This window comes from Phoca vitulina, unplaced genomic scaffold (assembly GCF_004348235.1).
Source record: "Phoca vitulina isolate PV1807 unplaced genomic scaffold, GSC_HSeal_1.0 scaffold25, whole genome shotgun sequence".
NCBI lineage: Eukaryota > Metazoa > Chordata > Mammalia > Carnivora > Phocidae > Phoca > Phoca vitulina.
Window position 1 is genome coordinate 10,364,912 of NW_022589728.1, and position 12,057 is coordinate 10,376,968.

Genomic DNA, 12,057 nt, shown 5'->3' on the forward strand with positions numbered 1-12,057 from the left:
TATAAGAATACAGTATGTAATACAGGTAACATATGAAATATGGTGACTTGATCGTTTATGTTTTCAGGAGGATTTTCAGTCTGCAGTGCGCTATTAGTAGGTAAGTCTTTGTGGAGACAGAAGTTATATGTGGATTTTTGACTGCGTGGGGGTTGGTGCCCCTAACCCACATGTTGTCAGCCGTAAAATACATTATGCCAGGCACATAATGGACTAAACAAATGGTAGCCCTCAGGGGTAATGGTAACCTAACAATAGCATTATCAGCAAATGTATTCAGAATGGGACAGATATGGTGACCCTGAGTGTTGGCTAATATCTAATAGTAGTATGCAAGAATAGCTACAAATTCCCCAGGCGCCTGGGTGGCTCAGTCGGTTAAGCGTCTGCCTTCGGCTCAGGTCATGATCCCGGGGTCCCAGGATCAAGCCCACATTGGGCTCCTTGCTCAGCTGGGGGTCAGCCTCTCCCTCTGCCCCTCCCCTTTCTCATGCTCGCGCGCTCTTTCTCAAATAAATAAATAAAATCTTTTTTTTTAAAAAAAAGGGGGGCACCTGCGTGGCTCACTCTTTAAGCGTCTGCCTTCGGCTCAGGTCATGATCCCAGGGTCCTGGGATCGAGCCCCACATCGGGCTCCCTGCTCAGCGGGAAGCCTGCTTCTCCCTCTCCCACTCCCCCTGCTTGTGTTCCCTCTCTCGCTATGTCTCTCTCTGTCAAATAAATAAATAAAATCTTTAAAAAAAGAAAAAAAAAAAAGAATGGCTACAAATTCAGTTTGTCGACCAGACACTATGTATTTATTGACAACATTATTTAAAATCTCATCATTAGCTTATTAAATCATTGCCTACACTTTGGACACAAAAGTTAACTCAGAAAGGCTTCGTTTATGATAAATTATTGGAGTGAATAGGTAAGAGTTATATACTCCTCAATTTTTTATTCTTATTAGTGTCCAGTTTTTAAATAGGAAGGATAGCCTTTCTCTTGGATTTTTATGAAATTGTAAAACTACCATAAGAATAAAGATATTAGATTTTGAATAACTTTAGAATCCTTTAGCCTACATACACGTGTCTTTGATTACAATATATATGTGTAAATATTTTGGTCTTTCTCATTAGACAATGCCTTTCCTTCATCATTCTTTTTTTTTTTTTTTTTTAAAGATTTTATTTATTTATTTGAGAGAGAGAATGAGAGAGAGAGAGCATGAGAGGGGGAGGGCCAGAGGGAGAAGTAGACTCCCCGCTGAGCAGGGAACCCGATGTGAGACTCGATCCCGGGACTCCAGGATCATGACCTGAGCCGAAGGCAGTCGCTTAACCAACTGAGCCACCCAGGCGCCCCTCCTTCATCATTCTTAAGTAGTAAGTGTATTGAAGTATATTGAAGTATTATCACCCATGTTATATGGTTGTTCCAAAACTATAAAAGGGGAAGCAAAATGAACTCTAATAACATTTGATTCTACTATACCTAAATTGAGTGGAGCTTACAGGAAAAACTTTGACATTCTTTTTCCTATACTTTGAACCAAAACACATTTGAGTCTTTGGTGTATTGGAGAATTTCTTACCATTTTTTAAAGATTTTATTTATTTATTTGAGAGAGAGAGCACAGGTTGGGGGGCAGGGGCAGAGGGAGAGGGAGAAGCAGACTCCCCGCTGAGCCGGGAGCCCAACGCGGGGCTCGATCCCAGGACCCCAGGATCACGACCTGAGCCAAAGGGTAGACACCTAATCAACTGAGCCACTCAGGCGCCCCTCTTACCGTTTTTTTTTTACACATTTGCTTTTGGTACACTTGAAACAAATGACATTCCGTGACTTAAGAATGTCTTTTAAAGAAAAGAGTGTATCATTCAAGTGACTATGAGTCACCCTAGGATGTGAATGTATTTGAGCCCTTCTGGTGATAAAAGCCCGTCTTATTATCCTTGCACCCGTGCCTAGCAGAGAGCATACTCAGTGAAGATGGGAACTGAATTAAAAACATAACAAGGCAATTGGAGAACTGAAAATGCCCATGTCAGAATACTAAGAATATGATGACTTTTCAAATTTGCCTTTAGTATTACTGTACTTCAGTTTAAACTATAAATAAAGACCTTTCAGTGGGAGTGACTTTTTGCGTGTATTTGGAAGCAGTGATACTAGTTCTTTGTTCTGTCCTAAGTTTAGGATGCTGATGGCCTGGGGTCTGTCTCGTCTTTCCTTCTGCCCTCCCTTCCTGCTACCTCTTTCTCTTCCTGCCCCCCTCATTCTCTATTTGCCCTCCTGCCCCTCCCCTTCCCCCTCCTGCCTGTTTTTGAGATGGACCTGGACGAAGATCCTATCTGTCCCTGGGTGTCTTCTTCAGAGGTCCTGAGGAGAATTCAAACTAACAGCAGCAACCAGCTTTGAGTAATAATGCTGCTACCCCTGCCCTTTCTGTTATGACCTGTATTCTGATGGACCCCCCCCCCCACCACCAACCTGAGGAAGACGGCAGCCTCTCTGTTAGAATCCATGGTGGTACATTCTACATGGAGTTAAATCCACCTCTTTTGTTGTTGTTGTTTTTGGATTTTTTTAAATTATTTATTTGAGAGAGAGCGAGAGAGAGAAAGAGAGAGAGAAAACGATCAGGGGGGAGGGGCAGAGGCAGAGGGAGAAGCAGGCTCCCTGCTGAGCAGAGAGCCCTATGTGGGACTCGATCCCAGGATCCTGGGATCATGACCTGAGCCGAAGGCAGACGCTTAACCGACTGAGCCACCCAGATGCCCCTTAAATCCACCTCTTAGAGTAGTTTTGTTAATGTCCTCTGGTACATCTTTCCTCAGCTAATTTGGGAAGAAAACATTCTGCTATTAACATCACTGCAGAGAACAGTATTATGGTTGTGTTTCACAGGAAAGACCCAGGCTCAGCCAGAAGTGTTAAGTTCTGTTTGAAATCAGACTTATTCTCTTATCTGCCAATATTTATTCCTCATGATAGAAATCTAGCACTGTGACTCCTGAACTGGCTTAGCATTCTTCCCAGCAATAGACATTAGCCTCTTTTCATTATGATCTTTAAAAATTTTTGTATCTAAATATAAGTTGACACAATCATTATGATGTTTTTTGATTTGCACCATTTAAAACATTCCACTTTGTTACATGGTTGCACATAGATTATGGTTTGCCCTGAGATTAAACAAGTAAAAAGAGTGGCAGCTACTTCTCAAAATTTGTAGCATGACCAGGAAGTAGTTTAGTTGCTGTTCTGAATGGGATGTTGGTGAGCCCCTCCCCTCCATATCTCCACCCCCTCCACCCTAAACCTTTGGTTTAAACTCTCATGGAGACTTCTTTGCTTTTGGTATAGATCTGACCTGAGTACCATCACAGAACAAACCATTTACGCAGGAATATATTTGTATATGTAATATAAAGTTCTTCAGATCCTAGAAACATTTGAATTTTTCTTTTCCAAGTACTGACTGACCTGGTTTTTATTTTTATTTTTTGAATTTCTGTAAAGTTGAAACTCAGATTTTCCTAGACTGAGTTTTTCTGATTAATATCCAATCAACCTCCCTCCCTCCCTCCCTTCCTTCCTTTCATCTTTCCTTCCTTTCTTGTGTTATTGTTTAGTTGAAGAAGAAAAATACCTGATGGTATGTTTTAGTTTTTCAGGTGTTTTTTTGGGAGACCATTAAGTTATTGATGGACCTTTCATATATGACTGGCATTAAGTACATGTTAATTTTTTTTTTTTTTTTTTTTGCCAATTTGGTTTTCTAATCCTGGGCTCTGATTAACCTACAAAGCCTGTTACTTACGGTACATAAATTCTAACTGTTACTACATATGATTCTTTAAAAAAGCACTTAGTGCTTTTTCAGGTTTTCATACCCCAATGTGTAATTTGGCTTTCCTTCTCTAAAAGGAAATTTGTCTATTGTATTGATTTAAAATGTTCCTAATTTAAGTTGCACACTTCAGTCATACAGGTGAAGCTCTGTTTTAATAAGGAGTACTGTGTATAATCTTTAAAGTTTTTCTAGTAGCATCCCTTTTCAAAGAGTACCCTTCTTGGCTACGTTTTCTGACTTGATTCCTAAGTTAATTAGAATCGGAGAGCAAACATTTCTTCTCTCTCTCTCATTGTTCAGGGACACCTCTCCACCCACCCTGGTTAGCATTCCATCTCAGAGGCTCTTCTCTCTTTGTCAGCTGGACAGATAGACATCACCAAAAAATGACAAAGCAGGGACTGTCTGGGTTTGAAATGCAGGCTGTAGGGACCAGATGAATTCTAGATTGTTCTGACCTAGGAACTCAACTGATTGTTGTTTCTTAATCTTCAAAAGGTACTATTAGGAGGATCTTTGTACCTATTGAAAAAGTGAGCTGTCCTTCTCTCCCTGAGTGATTGCTAACACACGTATAAATGTGTATTAGCCTCTTTTCGCTTAACTTTTAAATCTCAGATATTACTCATTCTGGATCAAGTGACAAAGCTGCCATCATGCCTCCCCGTCAACCCTGGGAACATTATTGATGACTGTTCTCTGTACTAGGAGCTGTGTTGTATTTGCATTGGAAATCATGACATGCTTAAGATAGAGATGCGGATTTCACTTCAGCTCCTTGATTTTACAGAGGAGAAAATTGAGACCATGTTATCGTTGCCGTCACTTAAGATATTTGTAAGAATTCAGCAAAGATATTTTCTGTTGTTATTCTTAATGTACGTATTTTTATGTAATTAAAATATTTCTGGAAAGTAACTAGTACATTAAATCATACTGAAAGTGATTAAACATCAGTACCCCCCCTGTAAGGCTCAGATTTCCTTTATCTGGGACCTATAGGAGCCGAACTGGCACTGGGATTTCCTAAATAGTCACGTGTTTCTATTTGTTCATCAATAGTTCACATAACAGACGTGTCTTGGGCATCCACAGTACCGACCATATGGAAAGATTGGGCTCCTGCCTTTGAAAACGACACACTTAATTTGCCAGATTGATTTCATCTAATCCTGGACGTCTGTAAATTTAACATTCTCCTGGGCCACAGACTGAGGGAGCTGAAGAAGTCATACATCACTGTGTTAGGTTAGGCACAGGCATGTCCCCCTTGTCCTTCCCAGGTAGTTCTGCACGGTGTCACTTGTAGTCCCTGGGATTAGGGTACAGTTTTCCTGGTTGGCTGGCAATCCCAGGGCCTCCTCACTGGCCCTGCTTTAGGGAGGTAAACTGAGTCCTGAGTCATCCTTACTCTAAGGGAGCGGGGAGAATGTCCTTGTGAGAGCCTCCTATGTGTGGGTCATGTGAAAATTGCAAAGAGCTTAGATTATCCTTAATGTGATTCAAAGACTGAACTCATTTCCCTCGGAATACATGTAATGTGTTAAATGCCTCTTAGATCCCATGCTGGTTGGCAGAGGGCTGGCGGCAGCCGCAAAGCACCATGGGTTTTGTGTTCTAAAGAAGGCCTTTGTCACCAGCTCCGATTTCGTTTGCTCCCTTTAGGACTCCTTGCCATCCATGTAGAAAATCTTATCAATGTGGGATCGCACTGAGATCACACGGTCTTGACATTTTATTCCCTGGTACTCTTTTCACACGATTTTTAAAATAGTAATTTAATAAATTGTTTGTTTCCTAGGCTGCGTTAGGAGCCAGGCCCCTCTGTTGGTCGCTGGGAAGGGCAACAGGAATTTCAGAGCTGAGTCCTGCTCTGTTCTCTCGCAGTGGTTTGAGTCGCCTAGAGAGGTCCTCTCCTTCTCTGAAGGTCACTTTTTGACATACTATACCTGCCTCAGCTCTTTCTTACTTCTTCTTTTCCTGCAAGACATTTACTTTTTCCTGCGTTTGATTTGGGCACAAATTATTCTGTCCCCAAAGCTAATTCATCTGCGTTCTGTGACAGTTCATTTTTTGAACATAAAAGCAAAAGCAGTTTGTTTTTGTCTGAACATTTCATTTTTACCAGTATCTGAAATAATGCTCACAAAGAGAAGTTGATACACATACACGTAGAGACCCAGGTGCTCCTGGATGGTCACCCCCTAGTTCAGGACGAGCATTTTTTAAACTCTATTTTCAGCGAGGCTTAAAATGTCCACGCATGATGTTTTTCCTTTCTCTTCCGCCCTTATTTCAGCAGCCTTTTTGGCATATGATGGTTTATTGGTAAAAGAAATTTTAGTGACAAATGCACGCGGTTTTTTTGTCTTAAGCGGGGGGGTTAGAAATGGGGAAATCTTAATTGCTAGAGTACACCACGGTAACTTAACCACGTGAATAAGCATTAAGTGGAAACGTTCATTCTGGCGAGAAATAGGACCACACCAATGTAAAACATGGTAACGTTTCCCCCTCTTCTCCTATTCTATCCTTTTACCAAAACTGAAAACATGCCACCATGATTGGATATTTTTAGTGGTCCCCATCACTTAATTGGTGGTGGTGATATTTCAGCCACCGTGTTAGCACACATTCTTTTATACTGTGTCTCTCCTGTCCCTTATTTGGATTGGTTAGTATTCCTATTTAGGGAAGCCACAGCCGGAAGAAATCACAGCAGATGCACTGTAAGCTGGGGAGTGTCACTGCCAGATAGGGAAGGTGAAGGCATTGCTCTGGGTGGTGCAGTGCGCTCACCATGGTGGTCACCAACTGTCACAAACGTGGCGTTGAGGTTCTGGGCTCCACTGGTTGGTGGAGGAAGAACTTGGGGTCAACAACACTTCCTGGTGTGAACCATCTGGTAAGTGCAGACGTCCCCCAAACTAGTGTGTGTCTCACCACATTCTCCATTTTAGCTACAGGGCTTGGTAATCCTGCAGTGATCTGATCACCAGATGGTTGGCAGACGGCTAACTTCTGCTTGAAGTCTGCAAGCGGCACTAAGAATTAACCATATTTCCTTGTCCCTGAGTCTGTCTTATAGGGAATAAACAGGGGTCTAGCTTCAGTTCTTAGTAAGATTTGACCTCAGATGTGCTGTATAAAGTCTCCAAGCCTTAGCCTCCTTTTGTTTACCAGGCAGAGAGGTAGATTCTGATTTCTCTGCTTCCACAAGACGTATAATTTTTGATTTGACCATTTTAATCAGGTGGCAAATTAGAACAAGTAATGTAAATGGACTGAAAATAATGTTATTCCTTCTTCTTAGATATCATGCTCTATACTTGATCCAGGATATTACACTAATTACGTTTATGATGAAGACATTTTAAAATCACAGATGTTAATTGATGTAAAAATAGAATGTCTGCATTTTTATTAAGCTGTTGAGAAAGAGGGTTTGGGTGCTTTTTCCTGATTTTCTAGCCAAAAGCAACAGCGAATGAGAATTGTGGGTAGGATGTCAATGTCATGCAGGGACGATTTTGTGTGACCTATTTGGGTTTTGGCTGCTTTGTACACAGATTGTTTCACACAGCATGTCTGTTTCTAGTTCATTCACCCTTCTAGTTTACCTGGGTTTTCTGTTATGCAAATTTGCAGTGAGCTCTCCCCATCTCATTTCGTCAGTGAGGGGAACTCCTTAGGGTGATGCTAACACAACAGCCTGCATGGAAGGGTTTAAGAGGTGCTCTGGACAAATACGGCATCGAGGTGATGCGTGCACCCACCCCCGACCGTGTGCTAGAGTTGATGGCATAGGACTGCGCTTTCCAGTCCACTGGATGAAGATGCAGGTGAGGGACTTGTTTCCTGGGTGTCGTGTTGTTTCCCACTATCTAAGAGCTGCCATCTGCGTCAAGACCAGTCACCACATCTCCCTGGATCCTTGTAGAAGACTGGAAATAGAAAAAAAGCGTCTGTTCATTAGCATGCCAGGCCTCTCTGTGATTTCTAGCTGCCCCACTTCACACTGTGGAAATGGGCCTGGCTTCTTTCGGCCCCCAGGACTTTGAGCAACACTTGGATCTTCAGAATACATCCCTCTCCCTCAGGGCACCGGGAGCAGACACTGTAACTGAGACGAATGACATGATTTTCCAGGGTATGAGGGCAGCGCCTCAGGGATCAGCTGATATTTAAAGAACATGAATGAAGCAGTAGACGCCTCCCAGGTGTCTACGGCTGGACGCAAGAGCTTTCGGACAATTATTCCCTTCTAGGATTGGGAGTCTTCTTGATGGCTGATTGTGTAAACTGAAGTTGTTTGTCCACTGGGTGTGAGTCTCCCCCCCCACTCAGGGGAGAGGGGGCTAGTAAATGTCAGCCGAGGCACTGGTGGCACGTGGCTTTGGAAGACCCCGTGCCTCGTCCCTGGTGGCCTGTTAAGGACGACCCGTGTCAGTAATCAAAGCACTCAGGTGCATGGCAGTTTGCTTTTCAGATGTCAGAATGACTTCAAGTCATGGGTTTTACCTTTGTCAGAAAGTTGGGATGTAAAACAGTATGGTCTCATGAAAACTCTGTCCTGTGAATCAAAAGAGTTTTAATTTCCATTCCAGAAGAAATCACTAATTCTTAAACCCATGATGAGTTACCTAATCTCCCCCTGCTTTGATTTTCTTGCCCAATGACACTGATTCCAAATTTGAACACTTAAACAGTGTTTATTGTGGTCAGGCACGGTTCTTGGTACTTTACACGTATTACCTCATTTAATCCTTGTAAGGGCTCTGGTTACGTTCTATTATCCCCATTTTATAAATGAAGACACTGAGGCATAGAGAGGTGAAAGAGCTCATCCAGCGTTACACAGCTAACAGTAGTGAAATAAGATTTGCCCATAATCAGACTGATTCTAGAATTCCATTCTCTTAAATGATATGCTGGATGTCTCTCTCTGAAAAATTAGCATAATGGTCCCTGATTTCCTTTGTATATGGTTTGATTGTGGGAGTATACATTTACTCTTTCCCGGGAGGTATTTGAACCAATGAATATGATGACTATTTGTCTGGCACTTACATACATTTTGGGGGGCTTGCGTAAAGCACCATGCTACTAGGAAATGAGTTTCTGCAGCAGCCCAGACTCATACCTAGACACCTGGGTGCTCAGAGGTACCACATACACTTGTACAAATGAATCGTGGATGGTCCTAGGGTGCCACTCACACAGACCACCATGGTCATGACATTTCTCAGATTGTGTCATCTACAGCCTATACTGCCGTATGCCCAGCCCTTTATAAGCTGACAGCCTTCTTTAGAAAACTTCCATGGACATACAGAAAATATATTGTACCTGTGATAATAGTTCATGGTCTATAAGCTCACCTTAGTGTATCAAAGCTACCTATGAATGAAGTGAAAAAAATAAATATCTTACATAGCAAACCTCTATATGCTAAAATGCCCATATGAAAGCAGCGGCTACCAGGTAAATAAAGAGGCTGGTAGGATGGCAACAGAAGAATCAAAATCAGTCCCTGTACTAATTTCTCATTTGGATGGACATTAGTTGGCCAGCCTGTGGGCATTAGAATTACAAACTAATCAGCTTAGTAATTTTGCAAATTACAGACCTCACCCAACAGAGTCACAAAATAAAAGCCAATTTGAAATATTTCAGCTGTCACTTAGCTTCAAGCCAACACAACTCACTCACACATCAGATTGTAGAGATTCATGGCTGTTCTTGAACGAAGTCCCAGTTCAGGTTAAAATCAAGTAGCACTTGGAAATCCTCATGAGACAAGGGCAAAATACTGTGTGGATGAATTGAAACAAAGCCCTCAAACTGTGGTATCCGTTAAATATGTTGAGTAGTACAGAGGTTACAGAACACTTACGCTATTTAGTTTTAGGAAATCATGAGTTAACTGGGTAAAATAAAGCCCTCTTTTTAAGCAGCTTTAATTAGTTAGAAGTTGAAGCTTAATAGTCTGTTAAAAAGTTATTTTAAAAATTAGTGAAGTGAAACAATTGTAATCTGACAGTAAGTCAATGTGGTGTACGTCTGGGTAATTAGAATAGTTATAACCATGTTTATTACAAAGGGGAGGCGTAGCCCTGAGTCTGCCATGTTGTGTGGTTCAGAGCACATTGGAATTGCATTCTCTAGCCGCTCAAAGCAGTTCTGGATACATCAGCGGTAATCAGGGCTGCACAGCGGTAATCCCCTCTCTGACAGCATGATCACACTCTCCGTTGCTGCTCTGTAGCCCTTCCGTGAGAAACTTGACTAGTTGAGGTGCGTGATAAGCTCTGTGAGGGCAGGAAGTTTCGTGTGTTGACTGCTCTATCCCCAGAGCCTGGAGCAGTGCCTGACACCCAGTGGGTGCTCTAATAATAGTCATCAAATCAATGAATTGAGCTGTCTCCTGATCTAGGACTTCTGCATTCTCCGAAATTATTTGTATGTTTTGTGGCAGTTGTGAAGAGTGCCCACTTCATAGATAGAGAAACTGAGGCACAGAGAGGTTGTCGGAGCCCAGGCATTAACTTTCAGATGTTTAGTGAAGCCTTGTACTTGCATGCATCATGTTCTTTCTGTTATACCGTGTATACCAAGAATCTTCATTAAGCACATAGTCACCCATTAGCAAACCCAAGATAATCAGAATGTCTCAGTGCCACTTACATAATTTCTTCCTTGCCCTTTCAACCTTAGGAACCCACTTAGAGCAGAGATTTGAAGGAGGAAATCCATGTGCACTTCTTACCGTAGATGAACACATGAGCTTGTATTCCCATGTCTTAATCTTCAACTTGTATCGCCTACACTAATTCATTTTTGTGAGAACATGACATGTCAAGTCCGGCAACCACTGGTTGTGTGGCTCAAACAACTACATCTCCAGTCTTACACTAGACTGCACCATTCTGCCAAATGATGGCTGAGGGGTCACGATTTATTGTAGTGATCACGATCCAATTGAATATGCAATGCTTGGGGGCTTGACAAATGCTGGAGGGAATTTGCTTTATGGTACATAGGGTCTTCAGGTCTATGGCTTGAACTGAGGAGCCTGTTACGTATCTGTGACGGATTTTGAGAGCAGATGTTGTTGGACAACCGTGATGTTCACACTTTCAAAGCCGAAGAGAGTCGGGAAGAGTTACAAAGAGAAAATATCGGTGATGGTAGGGAGCATTTTCAAAACAATACTGAAATGGTATTCCGGGAGTGAACCTAAGTGGGTGGGAAATGGAAACTCAGTAGATTTCTTTCCTTTGAAAACAGTAAAGACTATACAAGAATGAGATACCCTTCATCTTTTGAAAGCAGTGACATGAGCATTCTGAAGGATTTCAGATGGTTAGGTAATTCCCATTCCTTATTCCAGCAGTCCTGGCCTGTCCAGGGAAAAAGTAAACATTAGTTACCTGAGCTTTGGCATCATGGTTTGTGTTTGGTAGGATGCTTGTCGTGAGGTTTAAGGGCTAGGGTGTATATTCCTAAACTGTGGCTGTATCTGGGATGTACTGGGAGCCGGCATGTTTGTTTCCTCTTCCTATGTCCTCAGCATTGTCCCTGGAGGTCACTGGGCCTGGGCTGGGGTTCTAGTCCTTGAGGTGCAGCAGCTTGACCAGGGGCACCTGAGACCTCCTGAGACTGTAATTAATTGTGTTCTCTTTTCCTTTCTCTCTCTCTTCTTTTTAAACTGATGTTGATCAAGCAATGATTCTTTGTACATCTTTGAAGAGGTAATTTCCTGTCAAACAGTAATAGAGGAATTCTGTCTTTGTACAGTTTATACTTGTTTTGGTAAATGACTGCTCTCTTGTAATACTTGAGAGGCTATTTCATGGGCATAACGAATATTGAGATTTTAGTGTTTTTAAAAATAGCTTCTTCATGTAGGAGGTTAGTGTACTTGGTCACCAATTTGAGAATTTGGGGAAAAAAATGTTCATGTCAAAGTAGGACTTAATTTAAACTTTAGCTTCTTTCTTAACTCTCTTTCAGCTTCTCCAGAACAGTTATTAGCATAAAAGCTTAATGGATTCACACTCTCTGGGTTATATATGTGCTGCTGAAATTCAGTATTTGGTTCTGAATACTTGCTTAATAATCCCTAAACCCAGCCTGAAACGCTAGTGTACTTAAGCATAGTTCGTTATTACAAAGCCAGTCATATATTGAGGATAAAAATAGAAGCATTG

General features: G+C 41.9%; 1 protein-coding gene across 3 annotated transcripts in view; it reads left to right on the top strand.

Annotated features, from left to right (window-relative positions):
• FAM110B (family with sequence similarity 110 member B) overlaps nucleotides 1–12,057 on the top strand; it is a 149,224-nt gene that overhangs the window by 42,196 nt on the left and 94,971 nt on the right. Inside the window, exon 1 of one of the 3 annotated variants that reach the window (XM_032422007.1) lies at nucleotides 3,653–6,749. The exons of the other annotated variants lie outside the window; for them this stretch is intronic. The gene's annotated coding sequence lies outside the window, so the exon portion shown is untranslated. Of the gene's footprint in view, nucleotides 1–3,652; nucleotides 6,750–12,057 lie in introns of those variants that run through there. 3 annotated transcript variants of the gene reach the window in all.